The following is a 14,462-nucleotide window of genomic DNA, read 5'->3' as shown; positions in this document are numbered from 1 at the left end:
CTAATATGAAAAAACCCAATATAAAAGCATTTTGAATATCAAAAGTTGTTAATGAAACATATAACATGAAAACTTTGAAGCGTAAAAAACTTGGTAAAATTCTCAACGAAGGATTGCAAGAGCAGAAAATAAATTGGGTTTAAGGTTTGTGTTCTTCAATAATAATTTTTTAGGGGTGTTCTTCAATAATCATATATTATATATTAATTCATTTAACTAACCCTTCTTTTTTTTTTTTTTACATCAGAAACAAATAAATGCAAAAGGGATCTGGAATATATTACAACTAACAATTTATCTTCCCCGACATTTCAAGACAATAAGAATCCATCATTTGAAGAAATATTCACCAATAGTGATGATGATGAATCAGATTCAAAATTTGTTTTATATATATATTTATATATACACACACGAAAATAGTTTGTGTAAACAATGTAATATTTTGGGTAAACAATTAATTTATTAATATTATGTAGTTTGTAACGAGTTTAAAAAATATATCAATCTTACCCCTTGATTCTATTGATAAACTGCAAGGTATGATGCACTAGTTTTGAAAATATTAAAAGTATAGAAGTTGGAGTTCGAACCCATGTGCATAAGCATATTTTCCTCGGTGTTTTTAAAAATGAGGGATAAAGTGGAAACTTTTCATGATACTCTTTGTTACCTCGGTTTTGTAGCTGGGGTTAATTGCATTTTGCGTCTGAAGTGAATCGCGTTCTTTGTAGTAGTGAAAATATATGTGTTCTTTTATCATTGTTGCATCTTTATTGTTTGTGACTTTGGGTGAACAAAAAGTTTTATTCTAGAAACTCAATAATCAGTGTAAGATATGTTTTTAATACAACATAATTTTCATATGATTATTTCCTAAATCAATTTAAAATGCTATATGTTTAAAGAAGGATTGATTAATAAAATAAACAATTGACATTATATATAATAAACTCAACTGACGGAACAATGTGAGAGCTACACAAAGAATCACAAAAAACATAAACTCAATATCAATCTAAAACTCAAACTTATCAATAATAACAATTAAGTTATATTATATAGATTTTCATGACTTTGGGTAGTAGAACAACTAAACAACAACAATAACATCAACAACTCAAAAATAACAACTTACATTAAACAACTAAAAAACAATCTATCAACAGAACTACAACAACATCATCAACAACAACAGAAAACCTCTAGGGTTAAGGGTCTCAACAATGATTCTCAGCAACATCAATAAACCTATAACATAAATATGTTTAAACAACAACAACAACATTATTAAACCTCTAGAATTTAAGGTCTCAACAACAACATCAATAAACCTATAACATAAACCTGTTTAAACGGCAACAACAACAAGAGAAATCTTTAGACGTACCAGATCTTTGATGAAGAAGTGAAAGAAAATAATTTGCATCTCTAAAGAAGAAACGAGAGTCCTAAGCACATATCATCTTCGTATTGAAGATGATATGTGTTTAAAGATCTCGTTGTTTATTGCTCTTCGTTAGACAAGTGAAATGGAATGTGACAATATATATATATATATATATATATATATATATATATATATATATATATATATATATAGAGAGAGAGAGAGAGAGAGAGAGAGAGGAGGAATATATTTACTCCAAGAGTAAGTTATCAACACTTACTCCCCATCTTGACCATTAATTTTTCTCAAATTAATGAGTATTAGTTTTCTCTCTCCACATTTAATTATTCATTAATTTTAACCATTAGATTGAGAAGAATCAATGGTTAAGATGTGGAGTAAGTGTTGATAACTTACTCTTGGAGTATATATATATATATATATATATATATATATATATATATATATATATATATATAGAGAGAGAGAGAGAGAGAGAGAGAGATATTTACTCCAAGAGTAAGTGTTGAACACTTACTTCAAATCTTAACCATTGATTATCATTAATCAAACGGTTTTAATTGATCATTTAATTTAATTATTTTTGGAAATATTTTTCTATATAAAAAATTAATTAAAGGCGTTGATTGGCCTCTCGATGGCCATGAGACTTGGTGACTGTCTTGAACGGTCACCAGCCGCTACCTTCTGCATACTCTCGAATCCAAGGGATTTCCCTTAGCGTGTCATAACATTTATCTTGCAAAGATTCCACGAGGGTCTAATGTCGCCTCTAAGGCCATCCCTAGGATCATATGTTACACGTCTGCATTGCATACACGGAGTTATGATACAAGAAGTCCCCCGCGTACGCGTGCATTTGCATTTTCATTCATTCATTTACATTTACATTTTCATATCTATCTTCGCCCGCATCCACACTTCTCGTGCTAGCCGATTTCTTGAAACTCACAAAAAAAAATCAAAAGGATCGTAGACTATGGAGAAAGGAGGATAAATTATCGAGAACGAACTTGGTCTCACAAAGAGGAACAAAGGATGCCTTTCGTCATGCCACATATCCACGCCTTGTCGTAACAGGATCATAAATACAACAAAGGTTATCATCGAGCAAGGATTAGTTCAACAAAAGAGTTCCCTCATAGATACACTCAAGATGTATCTAGTCATAAAGGGGTTCATCTTAGAACATACCAAACTTTCAAGGACGCTCTATGATAACCTGGGGGCAAGGATTAGTCCAACTGGGGCAAAATCCTAAACAAAGATGCATAACTACGATGGAGGGAGGGCGACCTGTGTTAACTCCACACCAAGGGGGAAAAGGGGTCATAGATTTCCTTTATCAATCTACAAAATCTGGAGGTCGCAAATGGTGTGATACTATCCTTAGGAAAAGCAAAAGAGGTTCAGTCAAAGGAGACTCATGAAGTTCCGATACGACGAAAACCCACCGCTAACAATTTATTCTCAACAGGTTTGACATGCCCAAGGATGATCCGAGGTTACCCTTTACTTCTACAAGTCCATGAACTAAGGAGTAAAACAAGGTCAAACGGATTTACAAAGGAGATTGTCCCTAGGATCAATAGGTTTTTGTCATGCTAAGAATTTCAACCCCTACGATCGCTAAGTGTACTCAGGATAAAAGTTGGCCTTCAGATTAGTAATTCTAATGGGACAACCATGCAGGTTTTGGAGTCAATTCATTCACTCACTACTACGAGTTTACACTCGCACACTTCTATTCTATTCTATTTCAAAGTTATGGTTATTAACAGACTTGAGGGAGAATGAAGAACACAAATAACTAAGTCCAGCTAAATATATGCTTTCAAGGTAAGACCGAGCCGAGGATGTACAGACATTGTTTCAATTCCCAAACAGTGGAGATATAAGGATGTTAATCCCTCGTCACCCCCTCGAGCCAGGAGTTGGAGATTGTTTCTACTTTTCAAATAAACCTTGATTTTAACCAGGGACAGGGTAGATTTCAATCAATCCAATGGTGTATTTTGATTGTCAAGAGAATATGTCAATTCAAGCAAGGGTTCAAGCATATGTATCAAGCAAAGCAAAGGTTCGAGCACATCTTCTTCCTCGCATTCATCTAAGAATGAGGAAGTAATGGAGATAACATTTACAACAATCTTCTTCCTCATTACATCATTCAAGATCGAGGAAGTATCAAAGGCGAAGCTTGCAAATCAAAATCAACATAGCAGTCACAACATTCAATATCCAAGGATCAATCTCAAAAGGAGTATTCAAAATAAAAAGGAGAAAAGCGCCCGCTAAGTCAAAACGGAAAATTTCATAAAAGAAAACAAAAATGACTTAGGCAAAATTTAGGGCATCCCGATGGATCAAACTCAAAAGGGTTGGTTCATGCAAAAAATAAGGGGAAAACAAAGGAGAAATACAAAGGATAATCTTGTGACTGCTAAATCATCGAAGCTTCTCATAAACGCTTGGATCTTTACAACATTTTTCACCAGTGCTTGGATCTCTACTAGGGCTTATGCTCAACATCAAAACCAAAGCGGTTCTCTTGCAAACAAAGCACATCCATTGGATTAAGCGAACTTTTAGGATTCGGAGAACATCAAGGAGAAAGGGGTGGGGTAAATAAACTTTGAGCCTTATATCCATTGTTTCTTAAAACTGTGAACCAGGCCAAGTTACAACATTCAAAAGTCCTAATTGAGGCAAGGTTAACTATGAAAGCATATTACGCAGGATTTGTTATACTGACTCCTAAGTTTGTTAAAAACTATTTCTAAACCATTGTGCTTCTTCAAGCATTCATTTCTAAATCATCCCGTCCTAATTCATAACGGACTTCGATTTCAAAACTTGCATACACATTGCATTGGAGTTACTTCTCAAAGGATACAACGTCATCTACAAGTATACACTTAGCATCGAGGAGACCTCAAAATTGGTTTAATCAAAGGCGATCTTTCTAATAAAGACTCTGGAATGGGGGGAATCACATCTAGGGGGTTCCCCTTAACGGGGGCAAAAACTCGAGGATCGTAGGGGCATACGAGCAAAAATCCTATTAACTGGGGGCATTCTTCCTAAGGTTCAATCGACCTGGGGCACATCTCGAAACAATCTCAAACAGGGGCATGTCAAACATGGGAAGAATTCAAATTCAAAGGATAGAACACTATGTATAACCCTCCATATCTTGGAGATCAAGGGCGTACCACTTCAATCCAGATGTCAAGGCATACGACAAGGTTATTTCCTAGGGCACTCCCCTCATAGGCATCTTTTCCACTAAACATTTGGGCATTGGATATCAAATCCATAAGGCAAACAATTCAAAGGTTAAAGGCGTGGAGAACCTCCAAAGGTTAAGGGCATAGAGTATTTCTAAAAAAAATCAAACTGGGGAAAGACGCACATCATAAGATAAAGGCGTTCTCGCACTTTACGACCTCGATCAAATATTTCTCCTAACTACGATCTCCAAAGTTCAAACAAAACAGGTATTAGGAAATCGTGCTAGCATCACCCCCCATCTTATCAAGCAAACCTGCAACTCCAGTGAACTATATACGCTTTGGTTATTAATAACCTACCATTGGAGCATCATACAAATACATACAAACCATGCATTACATACATTGGTCAATACATTGCTCCATACCTTTTTAGGTAGTCTTCTCTAAGACAGTCATCGTCATTTCCAAAAAAAAACCTTTTTAGGTAGTCCTCTTCAGGACATTCTGTTTCTAAGTACCTTTTCAGGTAGTCTTCTTCAAGACATCCTTTTTCTAAGTACCTTTTCAGGTAGTCTTTTTTAGACATTCCTTCTCTAAGTACCTTTTCAGGTAGTCTTCTTCAGGATATTCTTTTTCTAAGTACCTTTTGAGGTAGTCTTCTTCAAGACATTCTTTTTCTAAATACCTTTTCAGGTAGTCTTCTTCAAGACGTTACTTTTCTAAGTTCCTTTTCAGGTAGTCTTTTTCAAGACGTTCCCTTCTTTCTAAGTTCCTTTTCAGGTAGTCTTCTTTAAGACATTACTTTTCTAAGCACCTTTTCAGATAGCCTTCTTCGAGACATTCTTGTCCTAAGCACCTTTTCAGGTAGTCCCTTTCAAAAAAAAAACAATTCGTCATCCCTCTCAAGAACCACTTCAGGTAGTCTTCTTTAAGACATCTTTCAACCTTTTCAGGTAGTCATCTTTAAAGACATTCTTCATCCCTTGCTAAGAACTTTTTCAAGTGATCTTCTTTAAGACAAATTTCTATCTACGCTAAGAGCCTTTACAGGTGGTCTTCTCTAAGACAAATTGCTACCATGTCGAAAAATCATTTCAGATAGTCTTCTTTAAGACAAACATTCACATCCATTCAAAAGACCTTTTCAGGTAATCTTACAGAAGACATTACTTCGTTCCACTCATTACGTCAACAAAACATACGTATATGCATAAGCAATTATCCACATTACAAAGCCAACATAAGCATAGTCATGGTGTAGGTGCAAGCATGGATTAAACAAGTTCAATAGGTTTAAGGAGATAAAATCTCGGGGTTGCATCGGCATCAGCATACATACATACACATTAGCATTAGCATATACAAAAAGCCCAATTTCTATTGGCAATCCAAATCATTACAAAGTCCAGTTCTCATACTGGAAAACCATCAAATCCAATTCTCGTTTGGTAGTCAGTTCCCGTCTGACTATTACATCAAAATTCAAATCACGCTACAAAAGCCTAATCTCCAACCCTCGTGTTGTGAAAGGTGTATTTTCTCCGACCCTCGAGTCGTGGGTCTCCAAACAGGTGAATCTCTTTCATGCAGGTATGTTTGCTAGAACTATAGCAAACAATTACTTTTATGCAGGTACGCTTGTCAGAACCATGGCAGGTAAACCCTATTGGTACAGGTAAATTTTGCGATGACCCTCGCAAATAACCCTGTTGGTACAGGTAAATTTTGCGATAACCCTCGCAAATAACCCTGTTGGTGCAGGTAAATTTTGCGATAACCCTCGCGAATAACCCTATTGGTGCAGGTAAATTTTGCGATAACCCTCGCAAATAACCCTATTGGCACAGGTAAATTTTGCGATAACCCTCGCAAATAACCCTGTTGGTGCAGGTAAATTTTGCGATAACCCTCGCAAATAACCCTGTTGGTGCAGTCATTTTCAGGAACCTTTTCAGGCAGTCTTCTTTAAAGCGTATTCCATCCTTTCTAGGAGCTTTTTCAGGCACACAAGATTTTTAAACCGTTCTTCAATTGGGTTTATCACGTTAGTCCCTCGATAGTGATATCTTCCAAAACATCATCAACAAACAATCAAAGGTGCTATCTTTCTTTTCAGAATTACTAACATACTTCAATTGACATAACTAACAATCATGCACCATTCAACTAACATACTTCATTCATACATATTGCATATACATACACCGCTCTCATTTATTTTGAGAAGCTCGCTGCATCATGCATCTCATGCATCATAAACACTGCATAAAGACAAGGTTGCCTTTTTAGGCTATGCTACAATCGAAGCACCTGGTTCAAAAAAAAGGGCATTTTTGCTTCACTCTGAAAAAATGGTATTCACCTCGGATGGCGTCTATAAGCCCATCTCCTACGGAACTTCTTCCCATGCAAATTTCAGGGGATTTCAGTGTCCAATCATCTTCTACCTTTAGATCACGATAGGCAGACGTGCCTATCTGACTCTTCAGGTTTAAGAAGATTGAACAGGGGCAGCTGTCATACCCCAAAATTTGCCCGGTCAACTCATGTCTTTTAATTCATCAAGGATCAAAATTAAGAATCATGGGGTTTGACATTCCTATTGTCAAACCTACGCTCTTATAAGATATCCTGAGTCAAAATGGGGGTTAAAATCAGAAAGTGCTTGAGCTCAGTCATCTATCTCATCTATTCCGTCTTCTTGAGGTTTTTTTAGTCCTTTCTCACAAATTATTCACATGGTTTATTATTTATAATTAGTTTAATCATTTTATTATTATAACTAACTATTATTAATTAGTAGTGGTTTTAATAATATTATTATTAAGATTATTATAATTATTTTTAACTATTATTGTTATAGTATACCATGGATTAATGGGGTAGTAATTTATTTGGGCTAAAAGAAAAAAGATCAATTGGACAATAGGCCCATTAGGTGTAAAAAAAAACCTAATTTGACTAATATAAATAGGATTTGATTTTAACAATGAGAGGAGGAGACGGTACATAATCCTAATTGATAACACTCTCCATTCGGTTTTCTCTTTGACCGCTGTTTTATTAGGTTCAACAACCACAAACAACAGTGGCAGCGCAAAATTGAAAACGGCGCCGAATCAAGAACATCGATAAATCAGCGGCTTCGTATCATCATCATCCTTGTTGAATCAACATCATTCGGAACCGCGACACACATTCGCAAACAGCCTTCAACGAACCCAGAATCCTCGTCTGCGTGCTCACGGTTTAGTGCTTATGAATTTGAATCGTTTGGTTGAATTTACGCCTGATAAATAAAGTTTGGTTGTATATTCATGTTCCTGATGTTGAATAGAAACTTTCCGTGTGGTTTAATTTCTGTTTAAGTGCCCGAATCAATATCTGCCATTGTTAGGTTTTGAAGGTTTCAGTTTGGGGATTCTGAATAGAGGTTAAATCAGGCCAAATTGAGAAGATATTTGGGTTTAGATAGTGTTTTGTGGTTGATTTACGTCCTTAATCCGATTTTGTATCGCGTATTGCATGAGATTCGAATGTGCAGGGATAACACTACGGTGGAAAACCGTGGCCATAGTTCTGCAATCTCACGAAGACGAAGAAGGCAAGTGCTTGTGTTTGAAATCTTAAAAGGGGTTTTATTTCATATTTGATACAATTGGCGCGTTTCTTTAACAGCAGGAAAAACCAGCACAGTTGGTTGATGCATATGGTTGGTAATCCAAGAGACCTGGGTTCGATCCCCAGGTCATGTGTATTATTTTTATTATTTCTCTTCTACTTGTTTGTTATGTCCCGACAAAGATCCCACGCTGTGCGTATCATAAGGATCATGGTTCATCTTCAATTTCTCACCGTCAGATCCTCACTCTGGTTGATCTAATGCCCACAAGAATGCAACTCTATGGTACTCACTCAAGGACTCCCCACAAAGGATTGGAGCCAGGTTTCTTTTATGTTTTTATATTATTTATATATTACTTACATAATTGATTGATTATAAATATATTAAATATGTATATAACTTAATTAGGGTTAGAATAATAAATTAGGATTATGTGAAGGATTAGGGTTAAGGTTTTTTTTCGATTAGTCGATTATTTCGATTATTCAACTTAATTTATTTAATTAATTTTAATTACTATTAAATCATAAATCACAAGGACCCTATGTGACCAAAGCATTAGGGTTTGTCCAATCCCATTAGTCTTTTTAGCCAAAACAACAGGATTTAACTTATTATTCGTTTCGACTAAATTTATTGGTCGCGATGATTAATAATCATTAATCAAATCCTATAAATTAAAATAATAATTATTTTGCTAAATGGTTTTAACCATCTTATTGGTTATGATGATTAGCATATTTCCCCTTATCAATTCGTTATTATTTGTAATCGAAACTATCGGTTATGAGGGGTAACGATAAATTAATAAATTAATAAATTAATAATTAAAATACTTTAATTTGCTAAAAGTGATAATCGAATCAATCGATTAGAATTGCCAGCAATACTTTACTAATCTGTTAACTATGGCGATCGAATCTATTGATCGTTGCGGTTAATAGTGCCATATTAAATCAGGGTTGTACGCCCAAAACACTTAAAATACATCAAATCACAAACCACGGATTTTCATCTCTTCAATTCCGCGATGTTCAAACTACGATAAGGTAATTCAAAATACCTTCGAACTTCGCATTTCAAAAACAATTTCAAATCAACTTCAAACCATTCAAATCAAATTCTAAGGCGTACAATCCTGTGCCCGAACTATGTTGACTCTGATTCTCCATAAGGAGATACGTAGGCACTTGGCAACAAGGCGAGTTCCCCTTCCCCATAAATCTCAATTTTCCCCCTATTTAATTCCTTAGCCATTAACCTTAATTTTTAGCCATAAAGCTTGACCCTTAGATTCAAAGCCAATAGGAAAGGGTTGAGGGTGCCTAACACCTTCCCTCAACCTGATTATAATAACTTACCCCGATCTCTATACTGCGTAGGGTTTCCTATTTGCCCTTCAGAATAGGTGGCGACTCTAAAAGCTAAATTTTTAGGGCAGGTTGCTACAGCTGGCGACTCTGCTGGGGACTAGTGATAACAAAATTGTAAATTATTATGCTCCTATAGGTTTAGGCAAGGTTTAGGGTTTTTGGCAAAACATTTAGGTTTTTGGCAATTTTTTTTTGGGTTTGGCTTATTCGCCATTTTAGGGTTTATGTTTTTTTATATAAATATTTAAATTTTTATTTATTTATTTATTTATTCGCAATTTCATTTATTTACAGCAATTTCAATTATTTACAGTGATTTAATTAAATATCTGTGTACTTGAATATTTGTTATTTTACTGTATATTTGGGAAATATAAATTGTTGTTAAACCTAAGCGTGGGAATTATAATAATGACCAGAGGGGAATTACATCGCCTACGAGTCTTATTATAATTCCACTCAGAGTGGGTTGAATATCCGGAAAGGTCTGATACGAGGCTCGACCTTGTTGAGGGCTGGACTTGGTATTTGGCTGATCTCTCTGGGAACCTACCCCTAAAACTCGAACCTCATGGATAAATGAGTTGTTCTAAAATCCAAAGAGACAAAAAGTCTCGACGGCTATGAACGATCCCATGAGACCTTCTAGAACACTCCCATGGAAAGGGTAGGCTCCCTAAAGCCGCTATGTCGAACCTATGAACCTAGGACTTTTGTGCTTCTGTGCTTATTATATATGTGCAATTTATATACTGCGAATGTCTTGCATTTTAATTTTTTACAGGTATACCCACGCATTCCCTGGCCTGTAAGGACCCTAATTCCAAAACCATGTCCTTCCCACGAAGGGCATCTACATTTATGCACGTTGATTGGCCTCCCGATGGCCATGAGACTTAGTGACTGCCTCGAGCGGTCACTCCGTGCCTACGTCTACGCATTCCCTAGCCTGTAGGGATTCCATTTCTAGAACCTCGTCCTTCCCACAAAGGGCATCTTTATTAATGCACGTCGATTGGCCTCTCGATGGCCATGCGATCCAGTGACTGTCTTGAACGGTCACCCAGTGCTCACCTCTACGCGTTCCCTAGCCTGTAGGGATTCTATTTTTAAAATCAAATCCTTCGTACGAAGGACATATTTGTTAGCATACGTCAATTGGCCTCTCGATGGCCATGCGATTCGGTGATTATCTTGAACGGTCACCCAGTGCTTACTCCTACGTACTCCCTAGCCCATAGGGATTTTCTTTTACATCCATGTGTTTTCACAACGACGCGTCCCTCATACGAAAGACAACTTCATTAGCATGCGTTTGATTGGCCTCTCGATGGCTATGAGATCTAGTGACTGTCCTGAACGGTCACTCCATGCTTATTCCCGCGCACCCTCTAACTTGTAGGGTTTGGATTTCCATCTATACATTTTTCATCCCTAGCCTGTAGGGATTTCATTTCATCTGATATCGTCCTTAGATAGGTTGTGTTCCGTATAGAGAACCTTCCCACGAGGGACAACTTTATTGGTACACGTTGATTGGCCTCTCGATGGCCATGAGACTTGGTGACTGTCTTGAACGGTCACCAGTCGCTACCTTCTGCATACTCTCGAATCCAAGGGATTTCCCTTAGCGTGTCATAACATTTATCTTGCAAAGATTCCACGAGGGTCTAATGTCGCCTCTAAGGCTATCCCTAGGATCATATGTTACACGTCTGCATTGCATACACGGAGTTATGATACAAGAAGTCTCCCGCGTACGCGTGCATTTGCATTTTCATTCATTCATTTACATTTACATTTTCATATCTATCTTCGCCCGCATCCACACTTCTCGTGCTAGCCGATTTCCTGAAACTCACAAAAAAAAATCAAAAGGATCGTAGACTATGGAGAAAGGAGGATAAATTATCGAGAACGAACTTGGTCTCACAAAGAGGAACAAAGGATGCCTTTCGTCATGCCACATATCCACGCATTGTCGTAACAGGATCATAAATACAACAAAGGTTATCATCGAGCAAGGATTAGTTCAACAAAAGAGTTCCCTCATAGATACACTCAAGATGTATCTAGTCATAAAGGGGTTCATCTTAGAACATACCAAACTTTCAAGGACGCTCTACGATAACCTGGGGGCAAGGATTAGTCCAACTGGGGCAAAATCCTAAACAAAGATGCATAACTACGATGGAGGGAGGGCGACCTGTGTTAACTCCACACCAAGGGGGAAAAGGGGTCATAGATTTCCTTTATCAATCTACAAAATCTGGAGGTCGCAAATGGTGTGATACTATCCTTAGGAAAAGCAAAAGAGGTTCAGTCAAAGGAGACTCATGAAGTTCCGATACGACGAAAACCCACCGCTAACAATTTATTCTCAACAGGTTTGACGTGCCCAAGGATGATCCGAGGTTACCCTTTACTTCTACAAGTCCATGAACAAAGGAGTAAAACAAGGTCAAACGGATTTACAAAGGAGATTGTCCCTAGGATCAATAGGTTTTTGTCATGCTAAGAATTTCAACCCCTACGATCGCTAAGTGTACTCAGGATAAAAGTTGGCCTTCAGATTAGTAATTCTAATGGGACAACCATGCAGGTTTTGGAGTCAATTCATTCACTCACTACTACGAGTTTACACTCGCACACTTCTATTCTATTCTATTTCAAAGTTATGGTTATTAACAGACTTGAGGGAGAATGAAGAACACAAATAACTAAGTCCAGCTAAATATATGCTTTCAAGGTAAGACCGAGCCGAGGATGTACAGGCATTGTTTCAATTCCCAAACAGTGGAGATATAAGGATGTTAATCCCTCGTCACCCCCTCGAGCCAGGAGTTGGAGATTGTTTCTACTTTTCAAATAAACCTTGATTTTAACCAGGGACAGGGTAGATTTCAATCAATCCAATGGTGTATTTTGATTGTCAAGAGCATAGGTCAATTCAAGCAAGGGTTCAAGCATATGTATCAAGCAAAGCAAAGGTTCGAGCACATCTTCTTCCTCGCATTCATCTAAGAATGAGGAAGTAATGGAGATAACATTTACAACAATCTTCTTCCTCATTACATCATTCAAGATCGAGGAAGTATCAAAGGCGAAGCTTGCAAATCAAAATCAACATAGCAGTCACAACATTCAATATCCAAGGATCAATCTCAAAAGGAGTATTCAAAAGAAAAAGGAGAAAAGCGCCCGCTAAGTCAAAACGGAAAATTTCATAAAAGAAAACAAAAATGACTTAGGCAAAATTTAGGGCATCCCGATGGATCAAACTCAAAAGGGTTGGTTCATGCAAAAAATAAGGGGAAAACAAAGGAGAAATACAAAGGATAATCTTGTGACTGCTAAATCATCGAAGCTTCTCATAAACGCTTGGATCTTTACAACATTTTTCACCAGTGCTTGGATCTCTACTAGGGCTTCTGCTCAACATCAAAACCAAAGCGGTTCTCTTGCAAACAAAGCACATCCATTGGATTAAGCGAACTTTTAGGATTCGGAGAACATCAAGGAGAAAGGGGTGGGGTAAATAAACTTTGAGCCTTATATCCATTGTTTCTTAAAACTGTGAACCAGGCCAAGTTACAACATTCAAAAGTCCTAATTGAGGCAAGGTTAACTATGAAAGCATATTACGCAGGATTTGTTATACTGACTCCTAAGTTTGTTAAAAACTATTTCTAAACCATTGTGCTTCTTCAAGCATTCATTTCTAAATCATCCCGTCCTAATTCATAACGGACTTCGATTTCAAAACTTGCATACACATTGCATTGGAGTTACTTCTCAAAGGATACAACGTCATCTACAAGTATACACTTAGCATCGAGGAGACCTCAAAATTGGTTTAATCAAAGGCGATCTTTCTAATAAAGACTCTGGAATGGGGGGAATCACATCTAGGGGGTTCCCCTTAACGGGGGCAAAAACTCGAGGATCGCAGGGGCATACGAGCAAAAATCCTATTAACTGGGGGCATTCTTCCTAAGGTTCAATCGACCTGGGGCACATCTCGAAACAATCTCAAACAGGGGCATGTCAAACATGGGAAGAATTCAAATTCAAAGGATAGAACACTATGTATAACCCTCCATATCTTGGAGATCAAGGGCGTACCACTTCAATCCAGATGTCAAGGCATACGACAAGGTTATTTCCTAGGGCACTCCCCTCATAGGCATCTTTTCCACTAAACATTTGGGCATTGGATATCAAATCCATAAGGCAAACAATTCAAAGGTTAAAGGCGTGGAGAACCTCCAAAGGTTAAGGGCATGGAGTATTTCTAAAAAAAATCAAACTGGGGAAAGACGCACATCATAAGATAAAGGCGTTCTCGCACTTTACGACCTCGATCAAATATTTCTCCTAACTACGATCTCCAAAGTTCAAACAAAACAGGTATTGGGAAATCGTGCTAGCATCACCCCCCATCTTATCAAGCAAACCTGCAACTCCAGCGAACTATATACGCTTTGGTTATTAATAACCTACCATTGGAGCATCATACAAATACATACAAATCATGCATTACATACATTGGTCAATACATTGCTCCATACCTTTTTAGGTAGTCTTCTCTAAGACAGTCATCGTCATTTCCAAAAAAAACCTTTTTAGGTAGTCCTCTTCAGGACATTCTGTTTCTAAGTACCTTTTCAGGTAGTCTTCTTCAAGACATCCTTTTTCTAAGTACCTTTTCAGGTAGTCTTTTTTAGACATTCCTTCTCTAAGTACCTTTTCAGGTAGTCTTCTTCAGGATATTCTTTTTCTAAGTACCTTTTGAGGTAGTCTTCTTCAAGACATTC

The sequence above is a fragment of the Vicia villosa genome, linkage group LG2 (assembly GCF_029867415.1).
Source record: "Vicia villosa cultivar HV-30 ecotype Madison, WI linkage group LG2, Vvil1.0, whole genome shotgun sequence".
Classification (NCBI taxonomy): domain Eukaryota; kingdom Viridiplantae; phylum Streptophyta; class Magnoliopsida; order Fabales; family Fabaceae; genus Vicia; species Vicia villosa.
Note: the sequence above shows the minus strand (reverse complement) of the source record.